Source organism: Solanum tuberosum, unplaced genomic scaffold (genome assembly GCF_000226075.1).
Source record: "Solanum tuberosum cultivar DM 1-3 516 R44 unplaced genomic scaffold, SolTub_3.0 scf00362, whole genome shotgun sequence".
Lineage (NCBI taxonomy): Eukaryota > Viridiplantae > Streptophyta > Magnoliopsida > Solanales > Solanaceae > Solanum > Solanum tuberosum.
In genome coordinates this window covers 281,372-295,449 of record NW_006239284.1, presented here as the reverse complement: position 1 = coordinate 295,449, position 14,078 = coordinate 281,372, and positions in this window count along the sequence as shown.

The window sequence follows — 14,078 nt, the reverse complement described above, 5'->3', positions numbered from 1 at the left end:
AGTGCAGTCAAGATGGCACAGTCAATCATCCCTAGGATGGATCTCTCCAATCGCGTTGCCCTCACATCTGCTGAATAGGCCAACTGCCCCATCTTCAGGATTATGGCATGTGTGATCCTGGTAAGCTGGGAAGAGGAGGAGGCACCTAGAGTCTGTAAAGGAGAAGAAGGAGCGGGTATACCTGAAGGTTCCGAAACCGGAGTAGACGAAGGTGCCTCTACTGGTAATGAGTCAACATCGACCTCTAGAGAAGTATCAACTAGAGATGCTCTCCTCTTGTACACCTTCTCTCATCTGAACTCGTCCTCTATACACTAGATATCAGTGGAGGATGACGGGGTGACCTTTATATCTCTAGCAGGATCCTGGGGTACTCAGGCACACCGGCATAACTCAGTGTTCAGAACAGGAAATGGCAGAGCCGTCTGCGTCTGTTTGGCTCTCATAGCCATCTCCTGTGAAACCAGCAGTCCCAAGTCGATCCGCCTCCTAGCCATGAAAGAACCAAGACAAGCCACCTTAGGATGACACATAATGGACTCGTTCTGGGATGGCATGATAGTGATGCTGATGAAGCCAAACTAGTATTGTGAGGCAATGTTCATGTCCCTCTTCTCAATCAGAGATCCTGCCTCCATCCACCTTGGGGTGGTGTTACAGATCATTGGAGCCAACTAACCCTTGAGTTCAACCAGGGATGGAACAATAGGCAAACCCTGGTAGGGCAGTACCGAGTGCAACGATCGACCCAATACATCATTAATATGATCGCTGTGACACTCCACCTCCTTGCCTCTAACCATAACCGACTTCACTGGTCGGAACTCACTAGCCTTCTTCTTATTCTTTGGAACCAACTCTCCATAGGCTAACTAGAATTCCCGAACCTAGGAAGGAATGTAAGGGCCCCGTGGCCTAGTGAACTGCTCCAAGTGATGATACCTGAGTGTGTCAAGCACCTCAGTGTGCTTACCTTCTAAACCCTCCATAGATAGTAATTTTTCTTCTACAATGGTTTGTAAAACATCGCCTTTTAATCTGTTCAGCAATCCGGGTGGAGGTGGAGCTACGGGGATTGCAAGGGCCACTGGAGGTGATGTTGGAGCTGACACTAATTCAGTAGTTGGAGAAGTGGCAGCTGAAGGAGTTCTGCTAGATGTGGGCTGAGTTATAGCCCTGAGTTCATTCCTTCGATTCATCAAAGGTTGCTCATCCTTTGGCTCAAAAATATCTGGTTCAACATTTGTACCCATCCTAGCTATGTGCTTTTTTCATTTGCCTTTATCTCCCGGTTGGAGGTCATCCCTTTTTCTCTTTGGAGGATTTGATCATCCTTCATTTATTGTAATGCGTTTAGTCTTTTTCTGTGTTTGTTCAGTTAAATTGGTGCGTACCATATCTGCAAAAGATTGAGAACGGATAAGACAATCACTTCAATTCAAGTATAGCGACTCTCTTTGGAGATGGACTCGTCGATCAAGTCGGCGTATCGCTGAACCACTTCCGCAAACTAAATCAGGTTTGCCGATGGGTTGGCTAAATAATTAAGGCAAGTTGGCGAAAAGAGAGTTCTTTCGGCGAGTCGCCGACTACCTTCAGCGAGCAAGGGTTTGGCCGCTGAAAGTTACAGTGCATAAGGGTCTCAGGGGTAGCATACAAAGGGCGATCAAGAATACTTTCGGCGAGTCACCGAGTGGTTTCGTCGACCCATGGCTTCTCACCGAAAGTTACATACTAAAATATCCAATTTGACACGCTGTTAAGGGTGAGATGGATATGTTGGGCGAAACGCCGAACGACTCGGCGAGCTCGACCTAGCTCGCCAAATGGCCCAACGTGCCCATTTTCAATCCACCTTCTTGAATTCAATCCCGTAAACCCCAAAAACAAAATCAAAGCATGCACTAATGACATTCAAACAAGACCCATACTACCTATCACCCCGGGATACTCAGATCTCTCCTGGAGTTGCCGCATTTGGCCATTTGACGATATTTGCTTTTGAGAGCGGTGTCACCTGTTCTATCTTTGAGCAAATATTTGACATTTAGCACAAACGCGGGCTACTCAGACTTCAACCAATCAATTAACCAACACACAATCACAATCCAACTCATTAAAAAGCACAAAAGCTACAGGCATTTGACAATCAAAACACTACGGGCAAGATTTTCAAATTGAAAGTGGCATGTAAACATTCTAATCCTAGCAGAGAGGCCCAACAAACATCAATAAGAGACAATTATTGCAAATAAGTACAAAACTTTCAAATGTAACTGTGGGTAAATGAAACCAACCTTCAATGTTGATTAAATTCCATTTGAAAAGCTAGGCGACAAAGTATTCCAATTCCGAGCACAAGTCCCAAAATAAAATACTAGAGTAATGCTAATTTGAAGAAGTTACTACCTTAGTGTGAGTTTAGGAGATTTGTGAGCGAGGGAAAGTGAAGAAGTAGAAGTTTTGAATCTTTTGGCCATTATAAACCATCCAGTTCGTGCTCATTCGGCGATATTAGTTGCAATCGCCGATCCACTTGGCGATATGCTGAGTGATCACTTGCCCCGCCGATTTCTAAAGTTCTTTGAGTTTCTTGGGGGTCAAGACGACGATCTGCATCGAGGTCGCCGACACGCCGAACTACTTCGTAAGTCCGCCGAGTTTTACAGGCTCTGACTTAACTTTGAATTGAGCCAAACGATGGGTCAAGTCGAGGTCGCCAATCTGTATTTTTCACCAGTTTCCTCATTTTAACCTACAAAATCAACACACCATTATTTATAAAAGCAAACTAAGCATTTAAAACCTTGGGTTGCCTCCCAAGAAGTGCCTTATTTAACGTCGTGGCTCGACGTGAGCTGCCAGTCAAACTTCATCTCTAGGGTTAGACCTAATGCCACTAGGTAACCCGCCTTTACTTCTTGGGTAGAGATGAGGCAATGTGTGGTTCAAGAGGTCTTCAATCAACTTGATTGATCTTGAGTGGGAGCCACTCATCTAATTCAGTCCTTCCACGCTTTCCCTCATCACCTCTAGCATTCTATCTTGCTCGTGAAGCTTTTGGAGAATGATTAATAGCGTATCCTCGATACGTTTATTTGCATTGCTCCTAGACCTTTCTTGCTCATAAGGAGGTATGTGCTTCCTTTGGCTCTTGCACTAGTTTTCCACCTTTGAGATTTTGGTGGTCAAGTCATTCAGCTGAGTTACTAGTGCAACTAACTCGAATCCCCTCTCGACTTCTTGGCTCGACTCAACTAACTTGCCACCACTTCCCTCAGCCATGCTCAGGGATTATGCATACAACAACTTAGAGAAAAACAAAACTAAAAATAAAATTAGTAAAACTACAACTATTAAAAATAGAAATTCTACTAATCTAAGAATCCTCAAATAAAACCACTCCCAGGCAGCGGCGCCATTTTGATGTTTGTGTAATCAACCACACGTCTTACAGTTCGGGTGTTTACGATCGTGCAATAGTATAATAATCCAACCAAGGGTTGGGATTGTCCCAAGTGAATGGTGTTGAGAATTTATAGAAAAATAAAATTTTGTCCTAAGTAGTCGTAGCTAAAGACATTAACGATTAAAAACATTGTAAATTAAAGGGGGACACAAAAGTGTCAATTAACAATAGGGGTTTTAACACAAGTAAGTAAAAATTTGCAAGATTAACAAGAAAATCTAACAATGAGAGGGGGATTCTTGGGATGTGACCGGTAAACGGGTTAATCTAAAGTATTGGGTACATGCTTTCGATAGAAAATTTATAGAGTAATAGTGACTAGGCTAAGCTTTATGTGGAAATAAGTTCTCTCTCGAGCAACTTACCCCGTTTCAAATGGGTTCCTCTCGGACATCTACTTGCCGCATGAAGACCAACCTACGCCTTACACCACTCACTCTCTCGAGCTGAGTGTTAGGATATGGGACTAGGGCTCATGTCGACCGACTCCTTACACCATCAATCTAGTGGTCTTGGTTTCACGACTTCTCTCTCGAGGAAGCCGAAAACACATGAGTGAAATGGTATTTGCAACTACAAATCCATTAGATTCAACCATACCTACTAGACGAAATCACCATTAAACTACATTTAAACTATCAGCGAGCAAGACCCAACAATTACTTAACCCATATTCGCTAAATCACACCCCAAGAATTGGGAGTTTTAGCCATACATCAAGAGATAGAAACTTATACCTAAATGAGCTTGCATTCAAATGGGTATGAAGATATAAGTCTTGTTACAGGCCAATAATGAAGAATCCAAGAGACCCAAGTCCAAATCCTTGGAGATGAAACCCTCTTCTTCTTCAAGTTTTCCAAACCCTCTCAAACTCAGATCAAACCCTCGCATACTCTGCACTACATCCTTTCATGATGTAGGTTCAGGTACTTAGCATCCAACTTAGATCAACTTTCGGTCCGTATTTAGCAACTTCAGTGGTGAATCCTCATACTTCAAGGACAATAGACATGTTTTTCATACTTAGTCTTTTATTTAGTTTTCATTTTTTGTTAAAGTTAGTTGGGGGCATGTCCCAGCAACTCTACTTATTTAGAGGCTTTTCAGACATAGTAATAGATTCAGCTTTCATTTGAGTGGTTGTTTAGTATCACTAAACTCTTAGTATGTTTTATACATTTATAATAGTTTGGTATTCCCCACTTTTAGTTATCTGTTGTTTTAGCTTCTGCATAGTACTTCTTTTATTCAGTAACTTTTATAGTATGCTTATGATATGCCAGACACAGAGTTAGCTTGGGGTCACTCGTGATCCTAGGTCACGTGTTACGTCAAGGGGGTAGCCTTGAGGCGTAACAAACTTGGTATCAGAGCATTAGGTTCAAGAGTCCTAGGATGTCTGAAATACACACTAAGTAGAGTTTCTTTCTTAGGTGTGAAGTGTACTACATCTATGAGAAGGAGGCTGCAAAGTGTTTTAAGAAAAAAATCATTTTCCTTGCTATTCTTATTGTGCGTGGGATATGATCCAACTTCTCCTTTCTAATCCGTCGTTATGTGTTTAGATCATGCCTCATCATAGAGCTTACGGACGAAATGCTAATGCACACAACGCTAATGGAGTTCTTCCAGTCCCGAACCATGAGGTTACACATGCAGAATTTTGGAATGTGATTCAGCTCTTGGCTTAGAGTGTGGCTAACCAGACAATCAGCAAGCTCCAGTTCCTGCAAACACTAATAATGGATCAGCTGTAGCTAGGGTTTGAGATTTTGTTTGGATAAATCCGCCTGAGTTTCTAGGGTCGCAAGTTTGTGAGGACCCACATAACTTCATTAATGAGGTCAAGAAGATTTTTGGAGTGATGCAAGTAATTGGTAATGATAGGGTGGAGTTGTCATCCTACCATCTTAAGGATGTGGCTCACATATGGTTCACACAGTAGAAGGACAACAACAGTGTGGATGCAGCTCCTGTGACTTGGAAGTGTTTTACCGGAGCTTTACTGGACTGGTTCTTCCCAAGGGAGTTGAGAGAAGCTAAGGTACAAGATTTTATGAACTTGAAACAGGGTACAATGTCAGTCCAAGAGTACGGACTTAAGTTCACTCAGCTCTCCAGGTATGCTCCACATATGGTTGCCGATCCTATGGCACAAATGAGTAAGTTTCTATTTGGGGTGTCCAACTTGGTGAAGACAGAGTGCAGGAATACTATGCCTTTAGGGGATATGAGTATCTCTAGGCTTATGAATCATGCTCAGCATGTTGAGGGAGATAAGCTTAGGGAAATGGCTAAGGACAATAAGAAGGCTAGAACAGGAAATTATGAATACTCTTTAGCAAAAATCAGGTGAAGGAAATCGATCACAGTTTCAACAGAGGTCTACAGCCCCAGCACCTTCATCAGCTAGTGCTCCATCCCCTAGGTTTCGACAGGATCAGAAAGGGAAGGCATCGGGCTCTAAGTCTCAGGGGAGTATTCTGGTAACAGGACTTTCCCAACTTGCCCAAAGTGCGGTAAGAACCATCCGGGTGAGTGTCTTGCTGGCAGAGAGGGATGTTTTGGGTGCGGTCAGTCTAGCCATAGGTTGAAGGATTTTCCTTCTTCTAGGCAGGGGCAAGAAGGTAACAACAATAAGGCTCAGCTTCACCAGCACCAACAGGTCGCCCAACTCAGTAGGGTTTTTCATCTGGTACATGTGGTGGTCAGCGCCAAAACAGGTTATATGCTCTTCAGGATCGCCAGGACCAGGAAGATTCTCCTGATGTGGTCACTGGTACGTTACGACGCTTTCATTTAGATGTTTATGCGTTGTTAGATCCTGCGAGCTACCCTTTCTTTTGTAACTCCCTATATAGTAGTAAACTTCGGTGTTAGTCTAGAAACTCTTTTAGAACCCTTCTCAGTCTCTACTCCAGTTGGTGACCCAGTTATAGCTAGACAGGTATACAGAAATGGCCATGTCATAGTGTCTCAGAAAGTCACATCAGCAAATCTTGTAGAGTTAGAAATGGTATATTTTGATATCATTCTAGGCATGGATTAGTTACATTCCTGTTATGCCTCAGTCGATTGTAGAACTAGGATCGTTCGATTTCAGTTTCCAAACGATCCAATCTTAGAATGGAAGGGCAGTAGCTCAGTGCCTATGCGTCGATTCATTTCTTACCTTAAGGCTAGAAAGATGATCTCTAAAGGGAATGTCTATCATCTTGTTTGGGTTAAGGATTCAAACTCCAAAACCCCAACTCTTGAGTCAGTCCCAGTAGTAAATGAGTTTCCAGAAATATTTTCAGAAGATCTTTCCGGAGTTCCTCCCGAAAGGGAAATTGACTTCGGAATTGATCTCCTTCCAGATACCCAGCCTATCTCGATTCTTCCTTATAGAATGGCTCTAGCCGAGCTAAAGGAATTGAGAGAACAGTTGAAAGACCTTCTAAATAAGGGCTTCATCTGACCTAGTATATCACCATGGGGTGCTCTAGTGTTGTTTGTGAAAAATAAATATGGTTTTCTCAGAATGTGCATCGACTATCGTCGGTTAAACAAAGTCACCATCAAGAATAAGTATCCCATCCCCAGGATTGGTGATTTGTTCGACCAACTTCAGGGTGCTAGTTATTTTTCAAAAATAGACCTCAGATCCGGCTATCATCAACTCAGAGTCAGAGATAGTGACATTCCGAAGACACCCTTCAGGACTTGGTATGGTCATTATGAATTTGTGGTTATGTCTTTCAGACTAACAAATGCTCATGCAGCTTTCATGGACTTAATGAACAGGGTGTTCAAACAGTATTTGGATTTGTTCATTATTGTTTTTATTGATGATATCCTCATTTATTCTTGGAATGAGGAAGAGCATGTGACTCATCTGAGATTTGTTATGCAAACTCTCAAGGATCGCCAGTGTATTGAGTGTTATTGAGAGGAGTAGTATCTTTGAGTTCTGAGTTCTTGAGTATTGAGTTCCTAATCCTTTGTGAAACTATATTCCTAATTATGGGATTACTATATGTTATGCATGGAGGTCCTAGAGTTGAGTCGTTCATGCCCATAATTCTGCATGAACCCTATGAGTCGAGCATTCTTATGATGAGTAGTATCATTGAGTCCTTGAGTTCTGGAGTTCTTAAGTTTTGAGTATTGAGTTCTATATACAGTTATTCAGATCCTTGAATTGAGTCGTTCAAGTCTATCATTCGGCATGAACCCTATTTTGAGAAGTCTTTAACAATTGGTTATAATTTGTTTTTAGACTTGAGTAAATGAGTATGAGTATGAGGAGAGTTGAGTTACACATGTCTAAATGAGTAAAAGGGAACTAAGTATTCCCGAGCATGTAACACTTTTACATTTAAAATGAGAAAAACATTGATTTCTAAATGAGTTTATGAGGAGTCTTGAGCATCACCTCTTTTAAAAGGATTTTTTGAGTAATTATCTCAAATTGAGGAAGAGTAATGTTTTTAAACATTTAAGCATTATTTTTATATATTATTGGGAGTAGTATTGAGCACCAATATGGGGATGAGTTCAGACAACTCAAAATCCTCATAAACCATGTATGCCAACATGGATAAAGGTTCATACTTTTTAAGCATATCTTAGTGGATCTACTTAGTTGAGGATTTCCTATACTCCGGCAAGGTATAGGACAGTTTTTGCAGTGTGGGAGAGGCGTTATATCATTGCGTAGCTGATAGTGATGGTTGTCAGTTAGAGAAACTCCCAAATAAGAGTTATTATTGTATTTTTGCATACAATTGAGTTATTATCTACTGTTTTAAAATCTTTCCATATATTGCATCTTTTATTGTTGCTTATTCCTTGAGTTGAGTTGAGTATCTTCGAGTTGAGTATCCTTGAGTTGAGTCGAGTTGAGTGAGATGAGATGAGGTAAGTATGTTCCCTTTTTATTTGCTCAAACTTATGTTAGGTTTCAGTATTCCCCTTACATGCTCGTGCATTCAATGTACTGACGCCATTTGGCCTGCATCTTTCATGATGCATATACAGGAATTCAAGGTCATCAACAAACGCTATGTTGACACACTTGCAGTTCCAGTTAGCTTTGGTGAGCCTCCTTGCTTCCGGAGGGTTCCACTTTTAATTTTCATTTTGTTAGGATGTTGTGGGTCTTGTCTCGATAATCCTTCTGTAATAGTAGAGGCTTCATAGATAGTTTAAGGGTCAAGGAGTCTCTCATTATTTCCTTAGTTGTTGGAATGTTTTGAGGTCATGAGACATTTAACTATAACTTGTTAAATTATTTTCAAACAATGATTGGAGTTGAGTTCAAATTGAGTTTTTAAAGTTATTTATGCATTTGGAGTTCCCATTTTGCTTGAGTAAGTCTTCTGCTGAGTAATGAGCCAGGCTAAGGGTTTGCTTAGGAACCAACAATGGTTCTTGAGTGCCAGATACGCCTAGGGTGTAGGCTCTGGGCGTGACACACGTATTCGAGATGTCATAGCTAGATACATTACAAACGTGTATCTATTTATGTAGAATAACATAATTGCGCAATTAATGGAGTAAATCACTCCTTTAACAACTTTTGAGTATCTGTAGCATAATAACTTCCTAAAAAAGTTTCAAAAATCTTGAAATCATTTCCTTCCTTTTGTGAGAAACTAACTAAAACAATGTACATTTCATGTTTCAAAATTTTAAATAACAATGTATCTCAAAATAAACACAATAGATCTCAGACAAATAATAGTTGAAAGAATAATCATAAAAACTAATATTCATTCCATATATATATATATATATATAAACAATGCATATAAATTAAAACACAATGTATACATACAAATCAAATACATATGAAAATAGTCAAATACATTATAATAACATAATAAATACATATGATAATATTGTGCTAATCAAAGTTAGGTGGGAGAAGGAGAAATTGGGAGGGGATTACAATGTGGGGAATCGAACCCTCACCAACAAGATGGGAGTTCAAGTAGTCACTCAACAAAGCTACTAAGATTCACCTTCCATTGTGTAACAGAATACTAAAAATAAGTTTACGCAATAATTCTTAAAAGTATTTTTAGGAACAAAATATTAAATATTCAAACATATTTTACTTTAAATTAATTCAAATTTTTCTTTCTAAAACATGTCCAAATAAGCTTAGCATTTATTATTGTTTGTCAGAAGTTAACCAATAGAACAAGCATCGAACGATGTGAACAAACACCGGCTTCTTGCTGGTGTGCGTTAGTGAAGCTAATAGTTCGTGATCAAGATTGGATTAGCGAGGAAACTCTTCATTTTAACACAATTACAAAAATATCCTTATGGGTCCATAACAAAAGTAAGGAGATATATGGATTTTTCTAGATTTTCATTTTTTGACCATTAATAATACAATTATTATTTTTCCCTTAAATAAAGTCACTAAAATGCCATTGGTCTTCCTTCTCATTGCTCTTCTATATAATAGAAACGTTTTGTGAGTTTTTCAATTAGAAATATGAACATGAAAAAAATCTTTATTTTTTTCAGAGTTAAACTCCAGAAAAATGTTTAAACGTAAAATTTTAAATTTTTTTGAAATTCTTAAAATGGTATAGAGAAATGATTTACAATGACCATATTGATATAACGATAACCATATTGATATAATGATGACTATGTGATTATTAAAAATTAATAAATATATAAGTATTTAAATAATTAAAAAGATATATCGAAGTAATTTACAATGACGATATTAATATGAATATGGTTATTATAGTTTCTTAAAAAACTATTGTTTCCTCCGTTTCAATTTGTTTGACCTATTTTACAATGACGATATGAATGACCCCTTTCTTTTAGCAACTCTTTTATTCTAACTTTCCACATGAAATGCTTAAGACAACCAAATTAAAAGACATTTTAGTACATTAGATATATCTTTAATTTTAGATTACAAGATTCAAAGGTCTTTTAGACTTTCTTAAACTCTATGTCAAATCAAATAGGTCAAACAAATTGAAACGAATGGAGTACAAAGAGATAAGGAAAATGGTTCCAAGGAGAAAATATTTCTCCATTATTTTTTTATTTCTATCATATACAAACTTTAAAAACAATATATTTAACTTGATTACAAATTTCATAGTTTATACTTTTTCTTTTATAATATTAATTTTTTTGTGTCATTTAAATTATCACAAAATATAAAGGTCAATTTAATTTTTGTGATTTTTAAATTATCTTAGTAGCATGATGATTTTAAGAGGAACTTAACACTTTTTCTTAAAAAATAAATATGAAAGAGAGAAATGTTGATTAGGATAATACTTATAAACTAGAAATGATGAAAGAGAAAAAAAGTTTGGAAAGCAAAATTATTTATGGTACATACCTTTTTGTTGATTGTGCTTCATCCCTGGTAAAATTTTTCGAAGAAATAACCCAGATCATCATAAACCAAAACTATATTTTCATAGGATTTAGAATATTACAATTTTTTTACGTATCGAAATTGATTTCATAGAAGGGAGAAAAAACTGAGTACCTAAACAAACTTCCAATAATTACATAATAGAGTTAGATTTATAAATTGAGACTTCAGGAGTGACATAAACGTGGAGCAGCACAAGTTAGCTGAAATAATTAATTACTGAATTAGTTAGTTAATGTTATGTAAAGTTAGTTAGTGAAATGGTGAGCTGTGAAATCAGTTAGCCAGCTGGAAATACAGTTAGTAGATAACAGTGTGTCTATATATACTTGTGAACTACTTGTACAGATTAATTCAATACAGGTGAAAATTTCCAAATCGATTCTCTCCATTCTTTTTCTTCCTTGCTTGAGTTATGCTCCTCTCTAATCTCCAGATTGAGATTTGTTCATGGTATCAGAGCTTCGAATCAAAGTTTGATTCAAGTTCTCATTTTGATTTTCTCTTCCGCAGCTAATCTGGTAAATTAGCATTCGAGATTTTCTGATTTTCATGAAGAATCATGGCCAACAAAGATACAATTGAGACAATTGAGAAGCAACGTAATCATCCCTTGTATCTTCATCAGTTAGATACTCCAGGATCAGTGTTGACAAGCATCCCACTCACAAGTGTTGAGAATTATACCGTATGGAGCAGATCGATGATTCTCACACTTCGAGCTAAGAGCAAAATAGGTTTTGTTTATGGAACCTACAAAAAGAGCAATTATGGAGCTGACCTAGAAGAGCAGTGGAAAAAGTGTAATGCGTTTATTTTATCCTGGATTCTCAACTCTGTATCAAAGGAGCTCATGAGTGGGATCGTATATGCCACAGATGCATCAGTTGTTTGGTCTGATTTGAAGAAACGTTTTGATAAGGTTGATGGCTCAAGAGGTTACCAACTACATAGAGAGATTTGTACAATTGCACAAGGTAACTCATCTGTATCTGCATATTTTACCAAATTCTGTGTACTTAGGGATGAATTTGATGCACTTGTTCCTCCACCATTATGTGGTTGTGGCAAATCAAACGTGTATGCTAGTGATCTGCACTGTATGCGTTCATTTTCTTTTTTAATGGGGTTAAATGAGTCTTATAACTAACAAAGGAGCCAAATCTTTATGATTATACCTCTACCATCCCTAAATAAATCCTATTCAATTATTGTTGTAGATGAAGGTTAGAGAATGACTGTTGGTTCGTACTCAGGGGTTAAAATGGGTGAATCATCAACTGCTCTTTATGTGGGAAGCACTAGTTCTAACAAACCTAGCTATCAAGGTAACTTTCATGATGGAAGTACTAGTCTAGGTAGTAATAACTTTGGCTATCCACCTGCTGGCAACAGTTCTTCCAATGTTGTGGGTTACAATTTTCAAAATAGTGGTTCCACTTCCAATTCACAGAGACATAAAAGGAACTATAATCTGCAATGTGAAGTATGCAAGTTGGAAGGACATACCAAGGAAACATATTATAGGGTAGTTGGATATCCTCCTGGTCATCCCAAGTTTAGGAAGAAATATGGTGGAATAAGGATGGCAAATGCAATTGATTGTGATGATACTTTCAGTGCAGCTGTGAGGAGCCAAGGTATGCAGGACATACATCCTATGGAACAACCAGTATTCACAAAGGAGCAATATGGATAGATACTCAGACTGCTCAACAAAAAGAAGGGCACTGAAGATTCAGCGGTCAACATGACAAGTATTGCACATGCTTATCTGGTAGATAATAAAGTTGACTATACTTACAAGCAATGGATAGTGGATTCAGGAGCCAGCAAACATATTACTTCAAACTTAGGAGCATTATTTGACACATATGCTTCCCACAAGGCAATAAAAAGCAAGTTCATCTACCTAATGGCCAAACCACCACAATTTCTCATATTGGAAAGTATTGGAAAGTATAAATGGAATGGTAGGGATGTCTTGAAAGATGTATTGGTAGTGCCTAATTTTAAGCATGACATGTTATCTAAGTCACAACTCACTAAAAAATTGCAGTGCTCAGTTGTGTTTTTCCCTGAGTTTTGTGTATTTCAGGACCTCTCTACTTGGAAAGTGAAAGGGATTGGTAAAGAAAGTGGAGGCCTCTATTTTTTTATGGATCATAGTAATATTCATCCTAGCAACAACAATGGTCCGAAGCTTATGGTTGTCAATGTACACAATGATGGAGCAGGCGTATTGTGCCACAAGAGACTAGGACATCATTCTATCAATGTTCTAATGAGAATCTCATTAGCAGTGGGAGGACATAACAACACCATTCAGAATAAATGCACAGTCTGCCCTGTAGCAAAACAGACTAGATTGTCATTTCCTTTGAGTTGTACTAGCAATAGAATGTTTGATATAGTACATTTGGATGTTTGGGGTCCCTATAAAACAGCTACTCATAATGATTTTAGATATATTTTTTACTTTAGTTGATGATTACAGCAGGATGACATGGTTGTATTTGCTAAGATTGAAGTCAGATGTTATCACTGTATTAAAGAACTTCACTTCAATGATAAGAACTTAGTTTGCCTCTCCTGTGAAGATTTTTAGATCTGACAATGTGACTGAATTTTTTAATAAAGAATGCAAAGCTCTATTTGAAAGCATAGGTACCATACATCAAAGAAGTTGTCCTCACACTCCACAACAAAATGGAGTTGTGGAGAGGAAGCACAAACATATTATTAGAGGTGGCTCGAGCCCTTAGATTCCAAGGTAGTATACCTATTAGGTTTTGGGGTGAATGTGTCTTAACTGCAGTATACTTTATTAATAGATTACCCACACCAGTCCTTAAGGGTAAGTCTTCATATGAATTGTTCCATAAACACAAAGCCCCATTTGATCATCTAAGAGTGCTTGGTTGTCATTGCTATGCAACTAAGGTTGTCAAGGTTGACAAATTCTCACCTAGGGCTGCTGCTTGTGCCCTCTTAGGATATTCTGCTACTCAGAAAGGTTACATCCTTTTTTACTTACATAACAGGAAGATATTTGTAAGCGGAGATGTAGTTGTTCATGAGAATGTGTTTCCATTCAAGATTGGTTCTTCACAATGCTTCTGTGCCCCTACTTCCCTACCTACTATACCAGTACACTTTGATGAGGATGAGAATTCCATAGTTGGTCCTGGCACA